The 18,724-nt window shown below is 40.3% G+C and overlaps 1 non-coding gene across 1 annotated transcript; it reads right to left on the bottom strand.

The window, feature by feature from the left end:
• Positions 1–1,169: 1,169 nt before the first annotated feature.
• On the bottom strand, positions 1,170–1,276 carry LOC127198846 (U6 spliceosomal RNA). The gene has a single exon (XR_007831884.1). It is a non-coding gene; the product is annotated as a U6 spliceosomal RNA (small nuclear RNA).
• Positions 1,277–18,724: the final 17,448 nt, after the last annotated feature.

Genomic DNA, 18,724 nt, shown 5'->3' with positions numbered 1-18,724 from the left:
AAGTCTCTCTGCTCTATTTGGTTTCTTCCTTTGCTTCCAGAATGTTCAACCCAGGCGTGGCAGCTCATGATAATTATACTTTCTCAACCTCCACAAAAACAGCTCCTGTCCATTTTTATGAATGTTCTCTCAGAAAGTTGGACACTGTCTCTCGGTACTCTTTCCTGTGGCCTCATTCTGTTCTTATGCAAGATGATTTTGGTTTTTGTTTTTCTATTTAATCTACATTTTTTATTGTTATATCTTAATCCTGTTTTCCTTAGTTGAATGCGTAGCAGGATTAGAAAGCCAAGAACAAATGCAGAAACCCAGGAGAACTTTAGCATGCATTGCCCAGGAGGACTTTATTGGCATCTTCTCTGACTTCCTTCATGGTCCTCCTCCTCCTACTCAGAACCACTGACTCATTTTTGCCCTAGCTGCCATTCACCCACAAGTTCATGGACTTTTGAAAAGAAGGGTCCTACAAAACAACCTAGGATTTAGAGCAGCAGTTCTCAACCTCTGGATCACCACTCTGTTGGGTTCGCATATCAGATATCCTGCATGTCAGATATTCACATTAGAATTCATAACAGTAGCAAAATTACAGTTACAGAGTAGCTACAAAATAATTTTAAGGTTGGGGGTCACCACCACATGGGGAACTGTATTAAAGAGTCACCGCATTAGGAAGGTTGAGAACCAGCGATCCAGACTCTGGAAGAAGAAAGCGATTTGGAATAGTCTAGAGTAGAGTAATCCTTTATAGTTTCTTCATCGTTTTAACCTATGTTTTCAATTCTTCTCCCCCTGCCAGATGATTGAGAAAAACAAACTTGTTTGTTTTCATTGCTAAGAAGTTTTTTTTAATTAATTTTATTTTTTGAGATTCTAAGTACATCATTTCCCACCTCCTTTTCCTCCATCCAAACACTCTTATATACCTTCCAATTTCTCTTTCAAATGCATAGTCATTTTTATTCTATTTCTTCTTTTACATGTACATTTATATTATTACACATAGATAAAATAAACTACATACAGGAAGAAGAACCATGAAACAATCAGGAATTATATAAATGTTACATTCATAGTGACTTGGCTATATGTATTTGGCAACCTTGAAAAAAACATCTTCCCTATCTTGGTGAGCCTAAAATTCTGAATGAAAAAAAAAAAAAAAAAACAAAAAAACGGAGCGCGTCACAAACTTGCATGTCATCCTTGCGCAGGGGCCATGCTAATCTTCTCTGTATTGTTCCAATTTTAGTATATGTGCTGCCAAAGTGAGCACAATCGTTATGAAGATTTATCTCTAGAGAAGTTGATTTGTCCACAGTGACAGAGCTTATGACCAATAGATTGGGGACGGGAAGGCTTTGACCCCACATGCTTAGGTTTGAGTCAGGCGGTTATTACAAAGCCACCCTCTGTAAATCCACTGCTCCAAAATTCTCACCAGCTGCTACCATGCAGACCTTCAGCTGGCTTCAGCTACGTGCATTATGTTCAGGAGAGACATAAGGGTGAGCTTTTCATTCCCTTCATGTTGTTCCTTCCAGGACTTCTGCAGAGGTAGAGAAGCCTTCAGTGAAAATTGAGACAAGCCCTTTGTGTAGCTCCCCATACCAAACTTCCCTTGAGCTCAGCTTCAGTAGACCGTTGTGGTAAGTCCTCAGACCTCTTTAAGAATGCAAGAGACAAGATATGCCAGATATTGCTCTTCATTCAGAAATTTAGACCCAACAAGATAGGAAAGGTGTTTACTTCAAGTTTGCCAAATACAAATAGCCAAATCCCTATGAATGTAACATTTATATAATCCCTGATTGTCTAGTGCTTCTTCCCGCTGTATGTAGTTTATTTTATTCATGTGTAATTATATAAATGTATACATTAGAAAAAGAAACATAATTAAAAAAGATTATTCTTCACACACATTTAAAAAAAAGAATGCAATAATAAAATCCAGATGCTGTTCAGGCCACACTGCCTACAGCAGCCATCCCCTCACACAGACACTGACAGGCACCCTATTGAGATACCATGAAAGCATGCTAACAGACTTCTAGATGTCACTGTCTCTCAGCTGGGAGAGAAGTTTCAGTAAGGAGGTATAGGTGGACACACGCTCTTTTCCCCCACCCCCTCCCAAGGCTAATGCCTGGATATCAGAGAGCCTGGCTTCAGGTTTGGGCTGTGAAACTGTCTTATTCTCAGAAAGATATAAGGAAACATGCCCCCTAACTCTGCCACATGAGGCCTGATTTTCTCTTTTCAAAGCCCCCAAAAAACTGTTGTCTGCCTGTCTGTTCATGCCATTACTGTCTTCTTATAAACTCCATGCACCACCCATACATTTCAGTGACCCCTTTGAACCCCAGTTCTCAGACTTTCACCCTTAGATGTTTAAAGAAACAGTCTCTGTACACTTCTGAGCCCCGTTTCTTCTTTCAACTATTTGCTATCAACACCAGCCAAAGGAATGCCTGGAGGCCCCAGGCAGATTGCCTGCCTGACGTGCCCGTTTCCTACTTTTCTCCCTGTACAAGAACAGCAACCTCTCCAGCCAACAACAACATTAAGGGATCTGCACAACTGGAGTTTCTCTACTGGCTGCCTATCCCCTTAAAATCAGGAGTCCTAAGTGCTACCGGACAGTTTCAGCATACAGCTCAATATGTTCTCGCTATTCCTTTGAGAAAGCATTTATTTATGGACCAAGACTATTAAACTCACATATCCTGTGATTTCAGACACAGGAAGCAGGGATTCCTTAAGTGGGTTACTGGAAGTGTAAGGACATCTGCTCTTAAATCCATCCTGTCATTTCTAATTTATTCTGCCCATTGAGGTGACAGTGCCTAATAAATGGTGTGTGTACTGCATATGGGGAAGATGCACCCCCCCCCTTTTTATAGATATCGAATCTGCAATTCATTCAATAGGTGATACCAACACTTTGCCTGGAGACATTCTGGATGGTGAAGTCCATGGCCATCAGTCTGCTCTATCATCTTATTGGCTAGTTTTATGCAACATACTCATGACCCTTTGCCACGGAATCAAACATGCCATAGGTTCTGAGGCAATGCTGGTCTGTCTATTTCTATAGGCAGAAAGGGACACTTGTCTCTGGAATATTTTACCTAGAAGATTTGTTGATTAGCCTAGAATGCTAGAGTTCAGGGCTAACCAATCACACTTGCTGTTGGTCTATTTTGCTAAGTGGCCTCCATCCCACTCCCATAATGACCCTTCTTCATATAGCCAGTGGCAGAATAGACCTGTCAACCTGATTGTTTATGCCTCTTCTGAGCTGGGAATCTTGCATGGGCATTGGCATGTGATAATGAGGCTTATTTGTCACTGGCCCCATATGCCCACTCATAAGCCTTTTCATGAGATCTCTTAGTCTTTTGCCATGAAGTTTGGTTTCTCCTTGGTCCCCTGACCAACTGGACAATCCATTTTCTCTGCCTACAAAACTCCTATATGTTCTACCCCAAGACCCATTCTCTTTCTAAATCAGCCCGACTGGCAGTTGCACTTCCTGAAGCTCCGCTCACCAGGGAAGGACATCCCTCCACTGAGGCAGTCCTGGGAGCTAGACTCAGAGGTATAAGCTAGAAGCTTCCTAGGAGCTGAGCCCTTTGCTTCCATGTCCAACATGGAAATGAGAAGGCTTAGGTCACGGGTCTCTGTCAGCACCTTACATAGCAGATTCTCTAAACGCTTGTGAAATTTGATGTGAATGAATAAAGGCTATGTTCTTAGAAAGGTCAGGTCTACGCACTGCCTGTACTCTACAGCTCTCTCTGTCTCTCTCTGTCTCTGTCTCTCTCTCTCTCTCCATACACATTCACATACACAAGCATACACATACACACACTCACAAATGCATACACACACATGCACACGCCCTCTCACACACATTCACTCACACAAACATATACTTTGTGAGATATATATTAGGAGCATATATTCTTACTGTCTTTATTCTTTTATATAAGTCCATTAATTTTTCACTATAACATGTGACTGTATACATTTCATATGCTCACCCAACCCTAGACAGCTAGCTTTTTTAGGAGCAGGAAGTGTTAGCCCTCAATGTAGTGGCTGATAGTAGATATGCTGATATTCCTTTAATAGATATATATATGAAAGAATGGCAGAAGAAAGACAGAGACTAGGAATACATAAATGAGTATATGTATCTTACTACATTTTAGGTACTAGCACACTTTTTTTTTCCTGAAAAGTTAATATCTGTTATCATGAGCATGGGCAAACACACACACACACACACATACACACACACACACACACACACACACACACACACACACACACACACACTGGCAGCTGACTGTTCAAGGGCCTTCTTAGTTATCAAAGTCCCAAACAGGTGACCTGACCCTAGAAAATACATGAAAGGTGTTGTGGATGTTCCTCTCCCTCCTGCCTACTGTTAAAATAGCACCCCAGGGTTTCCTGATTCCAGAATAGGCTGCACCCTATTGTTTCCTGTCAGGGCTGTCTGCCTCTGTTTCCAGGTGCCTGCATACAACAAAGGACAGCCATCTCCTCCTTTTTCCCAGGCTGGCTTTATTTAAAAGTCTCATCCCTCAAGTGTTGACTTTAGATGTATTACAGCAAATATATAGTTGCAGAGAATGGGGACAACAAAGGTCTTACCTTGTTTCTCAGGGCTTTTTTTTTTGTGTGTGTGTGACATGTAAGAGATCAACACACAGAAAAATAGATTAGCATTACAGATTTCTATATCTGCAAACTGAAAGTACACATGCCCACATGGGCTCCCTCCACTCATGCACACATGTGCACATGCACATCCTTGTCTTTCTCTGCTTGAAGAGAAGAACTCTGGTGACCAGCACAAAGGACAGTAGTAGTCCATGTCACCTGAGCCCCAGGGAATCCTTGTAAGGCACTGTGCTGACCTGTAGGGATCTCCTGAGCTGTGGCACCATGAACCATGGTCCTATCATAGTGGGCAAAGTGTGTGTGTTGAGGTTCTGGTATACTGATTTAATAAAGACAGCAACTCGACATTGTTAACCGGTGAACTGATTTGAGGACTGGTGGTGCTTCAAGAACCTTACTTTCCTGGCAAAGATGAGCCAGCAGTCTCTTCAGTGGCTTTCAAAGCATGGCAGTGTTGGCTCTGCCCAGTTACAGCAGGTGTGAATGCGCTACATACAGACTACAATACAAAAGAGGAGAAACGGAGCCCTGGAGGAACCCAGGTCTGGACCATCGGGCTCAGACAACCTCATTCACTCTCATAGACACATTTTCTCAGAAGCTTTTTGGAGAACATTTCCCAGTTCCTAAGTGGGGTTGCTGTGCTAGACCTGTACTCACAATGCCAATGACAGTGCACTGCTGTGGTTGGAATGCCTTAGCAAGCTTTACTCTCCAGCTTTGTTCCCCACCAAAAACAACAACAACAACAACAACAAAACCCCCAGCCAGTTCAGTTCAGCCCAGGGCATCTGTGGATGGAAGCAGATCCCTGTCAGATCCTCAGCTGTTTCCTTCTCAGCTGAGAGGCTATTTGTCCCTCCCTGAGAAGGCTTTGTTCTTTAAACCACACAATCAACAGGTGGCTCCCTTAGTATTTGCCATATGACATTTATACCATCCAGGATGCTGTCTGTGGACCAGTTATTTCCCTCAGTTTTTATTAGCCTTTCTTCCGTACTTCTACCCACTGTCCATTTCTCCTTGGGATCAGCAAAAGAGGAAGGACAGCAGGTTACCGAGAAGAGACTTGATACCCTATGAGCATATGCAGGGGGAGGTACTCCCCCTCAGGAACAGTCATAGGGGAGGGGAATAAGGGGAAAAGGGGAGGGAGGGAGGAATGGGAGGACACAAGGGATGGGATAACCATTGAGATGTAGCAAGAATAAATTAATAATAAAAAATTTTTAAAAAAGTTTCGGTGAGATGAACTGTTTTACTCCTTAGTGCTTTTTGGTGCTCTAAGAGAAGGGTGTCCAGCTGAGCCAATTTTTCTCTTCCTCTAGGATGGTTTCAACACAGAAGAGGTTTTTAATCCACTTGGACTTGAGTTTTGTGTATGGTGATAAATATGGATCTATTCACAGTTTTCTACGTGTAGACATCCAGTTAGACCAGAATTTGTTGAAGATGTTGTCCTTTTTCCATTGTATGGTTTTGGCTTCTTTGTCAAAGATCAAGTGTCTGTACATATGTGGGTTTATTTCTGGGTCTTCGATCGATTCCATTGATCCAGCAGTCTGTTTCTAGGCCAGTGACAAGCAGCTTTTATTACTGTTGCTCTATAGTACAGTTTGAGATCGGGGATGGAGATATCTCCTGACGTAATGTTCAGAATTGTCTTAGCTATTCAGGTTATTTTTTTTCCATATGCTGTTGAGAAATGTTCTTGCAAAGGACCTCCTTGTCTTAGAAAAAAATGAACTCATATAGGGACACTATGGTGTAGTATGACCAACAAAAAAGATACCAAGATTAGACATATAAATAAATTCTACAAATTCATAAAATATACATCGTGTTATGGCAGAAACTGAATAATAATTGCAGCAGTTTTGGCCTGAAGACTTTTCTTGGGCCTAATGACAATTAGCATTCTGACTTTAAAGGTTGATTATACAATGCTTGGGACATGCCCACCTGCTCAGTCTGGCTTGGAGATTTTCTTTCTGTCAAGTGCCATTGAAACCGCAAGAGCGACCAGCCTGAGAACATGATTTGGCGAAATATGACCTTGAAACTTCAATACTGTTAAAAGTTGGGTTGTGGGATTGATGAGAGGAAATGATTGTAGAAGATAACTCTGTTCTGTCATGGCTTATTAACAATGACTAAATGTATGATCAAGCAGAAGCTAAAATATATTTTTGCATCTGGGCACAAAAATGATATGGTCTATGTTTTGGAACAACATGCATCCATCATCCCTGCCTACTGATTCCTGTATAAATAGAGAAGCACTCTGACTGCCAGGCAGGCAAGATGTAAAATTCCTTCTGACCCCTGAGCTTGATTCATTCTTCCCTCACTACTCTTGGACCCACCGTTCCTCAGGCTCTGACCTCACCTGGGGCTGGACCCCAGCACAGAGTCCAGTGAAAATGGCCTTTTAAAGAAATTAGGAGAAGGACCCCTGCAAGTTACACTCACAGCCCCAGGTGCTGTATCCCAAGCTTGTGAGCCTCATTCAAGGCTGGTTCGTAGACTATATTGCACTTCCATCCTCTCTAGGCTGATCAAGTGCTTGTTTCAAAGGAGGGAGACCAACCACAAGCATGTAGGCTTCCCAGAGATCACCTGACTCTTGCCCTTCTGCATTGCTCTCCTCTTCCCTTGTTGCCACCTCACAGCAAGGCCAATAAAACTTCTCCCCTGAGCTCATTGGGACCTGCTAGTTCAATTCATCTCCTCTGGTCCTTCCTGAAAATCTCTCTATACACAGTCGCAATAAACATTGCTTTCTCAGGTTCACCTCCATCCTTCGAGCCCCGCCTCTTCTCTCTTATCAGCATCTAGAAACAGGGAAATGAGACATCAGGAGAGCACGAGTTTCTTGAAGAAGAATCCTGGCTCCCTAGAACAGGAGACAACATCCTGAACAGAACTCCAACATCCCAGTTTCTAACATCAACAATTAATAAATGGGACCTCATGAGGCTGAGGAGCTTCTGTAAGGCAGGAAACATTGTCAACAGAACAAAGTGACAGCATACAGACTGGGAAAAGATCTTCACCAACACTACATCTGACAAAGAACTAATCCAAAATATATAAAGAGCTCAAGAAATTAAACACAATCAAACCAAATGACCCAATTAAGAAATGGGACTCAGAATTAAACAGAGAATTCTCAACAGAGGAATATCAAATGGCTGAGAAACACTTAAAGAAATGCTCAAAATTCTTAGTCATTAGAGAAATGCAAATCAAAATGACTTTGAGATTCCATCTTACACCCGTCATAATGGCGAAGATCAAAAATGCAAGTGACAGCACATGCTGGCAAAGAGATGGAGAGGGGAACACTCCTTCATTTCTAGTGGGAATGTAAACTTGTACAGCCACTTTAGAAATCAATCTGGTGCTTTCTCAGAAAACTGGCAATAGGGCTTCCTCAAGACCCAGGTTTTCCAATCCTTGGAATATACCCAAAAGATGCTCCATCACACAACAAAGACATATGCTCAACCATGTTCATAGCTGCCTTATTAGTAGTAGCCAGAATCTGGAAACAACCTAGATGTCCCTCAGTTGAAGAATGGATAAATAAATTGTGGTGCATTTATACTGTGGAATACTACTCAGCTATTAAAATACAAGGAAATTCCAAAATTTGCAGGCAAATGGATGGAACTATAAATGACCATCCTGAGTGAGTTAACGCTGACCTAGAAAGACATACATGGTATATACTCACTTATAATTGGACACTAGCCCAACAGGGATGTCCCCTGAAAGTCTTCACTTAGCAGGAGATTGGGATAGATGCTAAGGCTTCCTATTGGGACTCAGGTGAGAGAGGTACAGGAGAATGAGGAAATAGAAGGATCCAGAGAGTCCTAGAAACCTACAGGAAGACCATGAAGGGTGATCCATTCAAACTACTGTACCAACCAAGGACAATGCATGCAGTAAACCTAGAACCCCTATTCAGATCTAGCCAAATGGACAGCACATTCTCCAAAGTTGTGTGGAGTGACCCTGACATGAACTTTAGTTACCCTTATTTGACCACTTTCCCTTGGTGGAGGGGCCTGGTGGCACTCAGGGGAAGGGTAAGCAGGCAACCTGGATGAGACCTGATAGGCTATGATCATATGGTTGGGGAGGAGGTCCCCTTCTGTCACAGACCTAGGGGAGGAGAATGGGGTGGAAGAAGGAGGAAGGGGGGAACAGGAAGATACAAGTGAGGCAATAACAATTGAGATGTAACTTGAATAAATTACTTAAATTAAAAAAAAAAAAAAAAGAATCCTGGCTCCAAGAGCCTCCTCAGTCTGGCTGTGGTTCTATCCTTCCCCTCTGCCCAGAGGCTGAGCAAACTGCCATGGAGCCTCCTGCTGAGTCATAGACAGTTGAATTTCTGAAAGGGGACTTGGAACTGTCCGGGGTTCCTCAAGACTCTGCTGAGGGATCAAGTGTGTTAGACAGGTGGACAGGATCCAGACTAGGGTCAGAAAAGGACCCCAAGGACTGGATTAAGCCCGTGGAGTATGGCTTTGGGCTCCTACAGAGCCTTCATCCAAGTCCCACCACCTGAGGCTCCGTATGACATCGAAGGACTGGTAGCAGCTTTAGCTTTTCACAGAATGAGGCACATTTACTACAGTTTGTTTATGGTCCTCAATTAGAAAATAATATTCCTAAATGCCCATCAAAATAAAACTGATGTTTCAATCATAGCTAATTGCTTTCAAGAAATGAGATGTAAATTCATTTCATAGTTTTATCCTAAGCACTCTTAACTTACTGAATAATGTAGTAATGCCAAAACTGACATTTCCTTTATGTATTTTAAAAAATGTTTGAGGTGATCTGTCCTCTGCAGTGCCTAGAACAATACTTGAAGTACACAGTTAGAATAGAGAGTCTCTTTTCCCTCCAGAGAATAAGTTGAGTGAACTGGAGAGCAGTCTTTTAAGACCTGGAGACCCAGACACAGTGTAAGGACAAGACCAACTACAGAGGCCAAGTAGCTACCAGGTCACTCCCTGACATGTGACCTGCCCCTCCCCTGAAGCATTCTCAGAAAGTGTCTGAAAGAGCATCAGAGAACTCAGGAACTCCCCCGTGGAGCTGGAGAAGAGGGCATAGCATGCCAGCCCATGAGGCTGGGATGATCATATGTGAAGCTGCCAGTCAGTGAGTCACTCTACCAACATGCAGCTATTGGTTACTCACCCGGCAATGATGGTGTCTTGTGGTATTCTCTGGAAATTTCCTTACATACTTATTTCTATGTCATTGATGGCCCATACTCAACCTATGCATGTACTTCAGACCTCTCTATCTGTTGGCTCAATTAAAAGCCAAGCACTTGGACAGTGGTTAAGCCAATCCAATTTGTCCTGCAATCTAAAATAGGCATCCATATGCAGCTTGATGTTAGGATGAAATAGCTGAGTTTTAGATGGAAAGCCACGTACACCTGGACAGGTCCCTGTACTCAAGGACTGTCTGCCTGTGGAGTGCCATGTGGGACCTCAGCTTGAGAACGTTGCATCCTAGCTCACCAAGAGTGATGTACAGCATTGGGCAGCCATCTGTTTGAGAGTAAGACACACTGGGCAGCACTGACCCAGGAAACAACTGGAATGTCTTCTGTTCTGAATGGTGTTGGGCTATGGAAGACCATTTCTCAGCACTAATGTAAATTAGGCTGGCCAAGGTCTGGCTGGGTTTTGGTACTGAAGCATAAAAACTGAGGGTCAGTTCTAGAAAGTCATTCTGGTAATGTCCTTCTCTTGGATGTTTTCCAGTTTATACCTCCAGATTTTTTTCCCCCTCTTTGTTGTCTTTCTCTTCCTCCTTATCATCTCCTTAACACTTTGCACTTTAAATTTCTTGATTTTTTTTCCCTTTCTTCCCCTTCTTCCTCCCTCCCTTCTTCTCATCATTCTTTACTTTGCTTTCCATAGAACTTTAATTGTAAGGACTTGATCTGTTAATAGCCATGGCGTTAAAAACAAGTAGTGGCACAATCAAGAAGCTGTATTACTGTGTATCTTTAATTATAAGCAGCTATCTTTGCATTTAAGAATAAACAAATGGAATTATAGGCTGCAAATATCTCCCTAGAGGCAGCATCACTGACTATAGTTTGCATAGATGTCTCTCTGTTTATTAGATGAAGTGATGTTTTTCCTGTGGCTGGCTATTTACAAGCTATATGCCCTTACATACTGGCCCCTAGACCTCATGGCCATTTTATTGATAACACTATATGCTATTTTCCTAGTTGTCTTATTTTTTAAGACTTCCAGGAACTATCTAATTTTATTCCATTTATTTTTAAGTTAAATATTTTAATGAGAATCTGATATCATTTATGAAGAGGATATAGCTTTCTTTCTTTGCTCCAATAATGAGGTATATTTTATGATACTTCAGAATATTTTAGGAGGCATTTGGGCTGTACTTTACATATATATATATATATATATATATACATGTATATATATATATATATACATATACATATATACATATGTGTGTGTATCCTCTCTATTAGGCTCTATATCATCTATAGCAAATCATCCAAATTATAAAACTAACCTTAATACAACACAAATTTGTTATCTTTATGGTTCTCTTTTTCAAAGCTGAAACTGAAGATGCTTCAGAACATCCTTGGAGGCTCTCTGGGGCAATCTGTTTTCTGGACCTCCTAGCTCCCAGAAGCTGCCTTCATTCCTTGGCTGAAGCCCCTTCCACTTTTTTCAAAGCCAAATTTTTCAGGTTAAATCTCCCTCATTCTGATCCACTTTGATAATCTTCTGCCTCAATCTTCAATGTCAGTCTCTATAATCACATTTGTGTCACCCTGCTTGTCTTAGTTTATTTTCTGGTCTTGTATTAAGAACTGGGGATGGGGCTTAATGGTAGTGAGCTGGTCAGGTATATGTGCAGGTAGAACTTGTATCCCTAGAGCTTCAACAATGGTCAACATTTTAATTAAAGAAAGGAAGGAAAAAAGATAAGAAGGAACAAAGAGGGAGGAAAAGGAGGAAGGAATGAGGAAGGGAGAAAGAAAAAGAGAAAGAAGAGAGAAGGAAGGAGGCTTATTAACTCAGACATCTAGAGGTTCAAGTACATGCTATGGTGAGACGTCTTGGTCATGGTGATGGCATCAAAACAGCAAATGTGTAAGAGAAGCACACACCACAGCCAGAATCCTTATAAATTGTTGCCTTTGCAGGATTAACCAAATTCTACAAGAACTACACTAATCTCTTCTGAGGGTGGTCCTCTGGTGATCTGATCAGGGTCTTCCAGACTCACCTCTAAAAATTCTTATCATACATTAAATTTTAAAATAACAGATCCCATCGTTACATGCCCATATACATTTACAATGCACTTTGGCTACATTGGCCTCATAATCTTCTCTATAAGTGCCTTCTTCCTATTTTCCAATAGTCCCTTTTCTACTCTCATTTTTTTTTTTTTTTTGCAATGGGGAGGGAATGCTGGGTCTCACTATATAGCCCTGCCTGCCTTCAAATTTACTATATAAAACATGCAGGCCTCAAACTCATAGAATGTACATTCCTGGTGCTGCCATTAAAGGCCTGTGTTGAAAACATCCTGCTTCAAGTCATTCTTTTTTTTAAAACTAGATTCGAGCATGTGATAAAACATGCAGTGTTTGTGTTTCTGAGTCTGCCTTATTTTGCCTACTCTAATTCTAATCACTTTTCATCAGAGAACATGATTTTCTTCTTCTCTATGGCTGAATAATGCTCCTTGTGTACAATAACTCTTTTCTAAATCTACTCATCCTGTGAAAGTAAACCTACCTGTTTACACACTAGCAGTCTCAATATTCCAGGACAGGAACTTTTGGGAGACACATTTGGATTGCATTCAGATCAGAGCATAGATGATTCAAGATAAGGCCCATGTTAAAAACCAATTCATTTACTAATGATAATCTAGTCATAATCTTAAGTTTTCTCTCCTTATTATGTAGGATGTTTCCATGTCCCAGGGTAAAAAATAGATATCCTTGGACAAAAATGATCTGATTGCCTATCACAGAAATATGTGTTATATTTATTGACCATATCTTTTTGTTGTTTTGGATATTTGACATACATAATTTATTTGATCTTGTTTCTTCTGTCTCTTGAATTACTTTAACTCAGAACAAAACAAATCTATCCTAAATCTAAACTTACACCTTACAGATGGAGAGTCAGGAAGGTATATTTCATATCACACAGCATCCTTGAGAGAGGTTCCTTGGGAGGTGTACTCCTGAGAACAAGCAGACTAATTAGAAAACGATGGTAATACTTGAGGTTTCAACTTCTAACAGTTTAGCAAATTTCAAAAATATTTCATAATGGCCATTGTTATAGAATGTCATCTATCTATCTATCTATCTATCAATCAATCATTTATCTATCTTTTCTCTATCATCTGTTAATCAATCTATCATCTATATATCAATTATCCATGTTAAATCTATCATCTATCTATCTATCTATCCTCTATATTCTATCACCAATCTATCTTTAAAATTTATCAACAAAGTAAAAAGTAAAAACTATTGGAAATAGGGACTGAAGAGAAAGAAGGGGAAAGATAAAAGTGAAAGGATAACAACTTAGATGTAACCTGAATAAATTATTTAAATAAAAAAGAAAGAAGGTGGAATATAGAAATATATAGGGAAGATAGAACAAAAGGATTTGTGAATCCTGTTCCTCAACTTAATGTTTTAATTGCCATTCACAAGGTTATTTTTAATTTACTGGTATAGAATTTTATATATAGATGCAGAAACATTTAATTTTAGATACATTGGTACATACTTCAAATGCAAGATTATTCTTCACACACATTATATACAGTTCTACTCTAATGTGAGGCCTTATACCCATATTACTCAATTATAATACATGGTTTACTTCTAATGCTTTGAAAGTGCTAATGCAGGCTGTTTAGGATAAATAAGTTATACAAGTTAATTGTTACTTGACAAATCATGGTCATATCAATTACTAGTCCATTTTTATCAAAAGAATATAAATCTTAAGTGTGGCAGATAGATATGATTCTATATAAAGATAAGGTAGGATAGTTAGATAAGGCCTTCAAACACCTCAGAGAAACACAGAATATGGCATTTAAAAATGCTTTTATTTCCAAGTCAGTCCGCTCTCCACATGACTGTGCAGAATGTCCTGTCCATTGGGTAGATCACAGTAGGGGTTCGATGTTTACTACTTGTATTGTCCTTGGTTAGTGCAGTAGTTTGAGCAGTCTCCCCGGGCCCTGATCCAACCATCATGATGTTCTTCTTGTAGGTCTCTATGACCCTTTGGTTCCTTCTATTTCTCCATCTCCTATATTTCTCATACCTAGAGTCCCAGTAGTGTGTCCTCACATCTATCCCAATATCCTGGTAAGTGAAGACTTTCATGGGACATGCCTTTTGGGCTAGTGCTCAATTATAAGTGAGTACATACCATGTGAGTCTTTCTGCTTCTGGGTTAACTCACTCAGTATGATCACTTGGTGGGAGGCCTAATGGCACTCAAAAAAAAAGAATAAATAGGCTACCAAGGTGAGACTTGATAGCCTATGACCATATAGTGAGGGAGGAGGTCCCCCTTGGTCTTAGACATAGGGGAGGGGAATAGGGTAAAAGTGGGAAGGAAGGAGGAATAGGAGAATACAAGTGATGGGATAACAATTGAGTTGTAATCTGGATAAATTAATTAAATAATAAAAAAGAAAAAATGCTTTTATTATTTTAAAGATTCACTGACAATGAGACAGGCTAACTGTTGGCAACAACACAGCCTACCTCAAGGAGGATGATGAGCACCAAAGAGCCTCCTTATGGAGATGGCTTCAAAGGTGGCAAACAAGCCACTGGGCAAAAGGTTCTCATTTCTACCACAGACAGAATTCTGCCTAAAAATGAGCAAGCTTGGATGCAAGCAGAGTCAATGGCCAAACTCTGCCAAGACAGGGTAAGCAAGTCCTCAATAGTTCCTGCCTCACAATTATATCTGTCATATGTATTGGGTCAGAAGGCTGAAGATGATGCTCCAACATTATAGAGAGTTTTGAGTGACTATTCAGCTAGCAAACTGTCTCTGTCATCTTCTTATTTGGAAAGCTACTAACCTACACTCCAGGTATACTCAGGTAATCAATTATATTCCTTCTCAAGTCTCTGATGGAGTTGAAGACTAGATAGTTTAATTTTACAATGAAACTTAGTTGTTTAGGGGTTAAGATGTTTTTAGGTCTAGATAGATTTTTTTTTTTTTTTTTTTTTGGTTTTTCGAGACAAAGTTTCTCTGTGTAGCCTCGGCTGTCCTGGACTAACTCTGTAGATCAGGCTAGACTCGAACTTACAGCGATCCACCTGCCTCTGTCTCCCGAGTGCTGAGATTAAAGGCGTGCGCCACCACCACCCGGCTAAATAGATGTTTTAAGTTGATAAAGATGAGATATCATAGATATTTATTTACATCTAGAATTTTAGACTCACCAAGATAGGAAAGATGTTTTCTTACAGGCTGCCAAATACAAATAGCCAAAAAACTAAGAAGGTAACATTTATATAATTCTTGATTGTGTCATGGTTCTTCTTTCTGTAGGTAGCTTATTGTATATATGTGTAATAATATAAATGTATATGTAAAAAAATAAAAAATATTTAATAAAAAAGTATATAGCAAATGTGTACAGAAAGTAGGATCTCTTTAAAGAGCTCTGACTTTGATATAGAGCAGAGGTTAGTAAATTTTCACTCACAGGCCACAGCCTGCTTACCATCTATGCTTGTAAATAAACTTTTATTAGAACCCAGACTGACATTTAAAGAATAGTAATTTGATCTTAGATAATATCATACATGTCTGTAATACATCCTGATTACACTCAGCGTCCCATCACCACTTGCTGAACATGCTACTTTTTCTCTAATGTGTACTTTTTGGTATCTCTGTTGAAAACTAAATAGCTAGTGTTGGGAAAAGTGGACGTGAACATACAGATGAATAAAATGAGATTCTTATCTCTCACCTGGCACAAAAATAAACTGGAAATGGAGCAAGAACCTCAACACAAAATCTGATTTTCTGAGACTACAGAAAATGATAGGGCACTCACCTAAACACCTAGGTCTGGGTGGAGACTTCCACAACAGGGCTCCAGTAATGTGGAAAACAGGAGCATCAATAAATAAGCAAAACAGCATGAGACTAAAAAGCTTCTGCACAGCAAAGGAAACTGCCAACCAAGTGAACAGGCAGCCTCCAGGACGGGGAAAAATATTTTCTGGCTACCCAGCTGCCAGGAGAATAGTCTGGAGTACATAAAGTACCCAAAATTAAACTTTAAGAAAACAAACAAACAAATTACAAGATGAGCCATGGAACTAAACAGATACTTCTCAAAAGAATAAATATGAATGGCTAGTAAACACTTTTAAAAAGTGTTCAACATCCTTAGCCACTGGAGAAATATAGGTTAAAACCATCGTTAGATTCTATCTCACCCCATCAAAACGGCTATTATCAAGAGTTCAATGATCATAAATATTGGCATGAATATGAGGAGGAGAGGACCCTTATACACTGTTAGTGTGAGTGTAAATTAGTGTAAACTCTTTGAAAGTAAATCTGGAGGTTTCTCACAATCTACATACAAAACTGTCATGACTCTGTTACACCACTTCTGGGCACGTAGCCGAAGACTCTACATAGATGCCTGCCTATCCCCGTTCACTGCTGTTCTATTTATAATAGCTAAGTGTGCTGTAGAAGCCAGGAAACTTGGAACGGAGCATTATGAGGGGCTGCTTTAAAGTCGGGGATTGGTATATAACCTAGACAAAAGGGAAGTAGAGAGGAGGAATCCCGGGAATGAAGTGTTTAGACAGGAAAAAAGGATGGAGAGATCAAGGAGATAAGGAGAAAATTACGGAAACCTACTGTCTTGTAACCCAAATAAGTACAAAAGAGACGGAAGGGAATTCCTTGCACGACTAGATGGTTCAGTGGGTTACTAACAAAATCCCCAGTCCCAGAAAGACAGAATACCTCTGCAGTTGGTCAGAGAGGCCCCAGAGTCTCTCCAGACAATTCAGGTTCTTGACAGTACTCTTGGTTACTAGAAAAGGGATGGCTTTTGCTGAAGGCACCACATACAGTCACAAGACACGGAGAAAGCAGGCTGGAACTGAGATGGAAACTTCCTCCCTCCGTGTAGCCTTCACTGTGCTGCAACTGCTATACAAGCTGCTAGGGGGGAGGGAAGCTTCAGCAGTTTCATCCAGCTGTGAACGCAACAATGCACAAAATTAATCTGCCAGGAAAGTTGTCCCTGCCTGTACAATAGTGGTATTAACCACCTCTTTCTGGAAATGAGGTTTCCTCCATTTTAGGGAACCCATGCCTAGGGAGGTCATATACAAACACAGTGTTGAAGGGGGGTGATTCAGTACTGTTGTTCCACATAGCATCAACATGCTTCTAAATCCCTGTGCTTATACCAATATGAAGACAAAGTCTCCTCTCAGATTCAATCAGTGAAACCTTTCTTTGCAAGGAATGCTGGTGAATATAGACTCCTGGCTACCAAAGACACTAAGAACGAATGACATTTGATTTCTTAGCCCTAAATAAAACATTTACACCACACCTTTTAGGCTACAGGAACATTGGGAAAGAAGGGGAGGGGAATAGGCAAGAGCCAGAAGATAAGGCAGATGATTGAGAAATGCTTTTCTCAGTCAGTTACAGATTGAGGGGTATGGATCCTTGCTCTTACTGCTAGACTGTGGGTTATTGGTAGATTCTGGAAAAGGGGAAGTCATTATCTTAAGTTGTGTACCTATGGTGAAGCATGCCCCAACAGACAGCTCCAAACCCATGGTCTACTGGGTCATAAAACAAGAAGAAATAAATACTAACCTGAGAAAGATTATAGAGAAAATGGGAGAGTTGAGAGGGACAGGGTAGGACATGGAGAGGGTGGAAGTGAGAGTGGTTAATATGCATCATGTGCATGATTGAAGTTATCAAAGAACACATTTAATTAATTTAAAAATTAAATGCCTGTATATGTGTAGGTTTATATCTGGGTTCTCTATTCTATTAACCTGTCTATTTTAACTCTGTATGATGCTGTTTTAATTAGGATGGCTCTTTAGTATAACTCAGATACGTTGAGGTTTTCACAGTATTCTTTTCATTCAGAGTAGCTTGGGCCATCATTTCTCCAATATAAATTCTAAGATTTCTTTTTCTATGTGAAGAATGGTCTTGGAAGTTTGACAGAAAATTGAACCTATAGATTGCTATTGGTAGGATGACAATTTTACAACATTAATTCTTAATTTCTAGAAGTGTAGGAAGTCTTTTCATTTCCTCATGTACCTTTAATTTCTTTTTTTTCTTAATTAACGTTTTTATGAATTTTAATTTTATTAATTTATTCAGATTACAACTAAATTGTTATCCCATCACTTGTATCCTCACGTTCTCCCCTCCATCCCACTTTCACCCTATTCCCCTCCCTTAGGTCTATGACTGAGGGGGACCTCCTCCCCCACTATATGGTCATAGGCTATCTAGTCTCATCTTGGTAGCCTGCTTATTCTTTCTTTGAGTGCCACCAGGCCTCCATACCAAGAGGAGGTGGTCAAATATGGGGCACCAGAGTTCATGTCATAGTCAGTCCCCACTCTCCACATAACTCTGGAGAATGTCCTGTCCATTGGATAGATCAGAGTAGGGGTTCAAGGTTTACTGCATGTATTATCCTTAGTTGGTGCAGTATTTTGAGAAGACCCTACAGGTCCAGATCCACCAGTCAGGATGTTCTTCTTGTAGGTTTCTAGGACCCTCTGGGTCCTTCTATTTCCCCATCTCCTATATTTCTCTTACCTAGAGTCTCAGTAGGATGTCCTCACATCTATCCCAATCTCCTGGTAAGTGAG

The sequence above is a fragment of the Acomys russatus genome, chromosome 14 (genome assembly GCF_903995435.1).
Source record: "Acomys russatus chromosome 14, mAcoRus1.1, whole genome shotgun sequence".
Lineage (NCBI taxonomy): Eukaryota > Metazoa > Chordata > Mammalia > Rodentia > Muridae > Acomys > Acomys russatus.
Note: the sequence above shows the minus strand (reverse complement) of the source record. Positions and strands in the feature narration are given on the sequence as shown.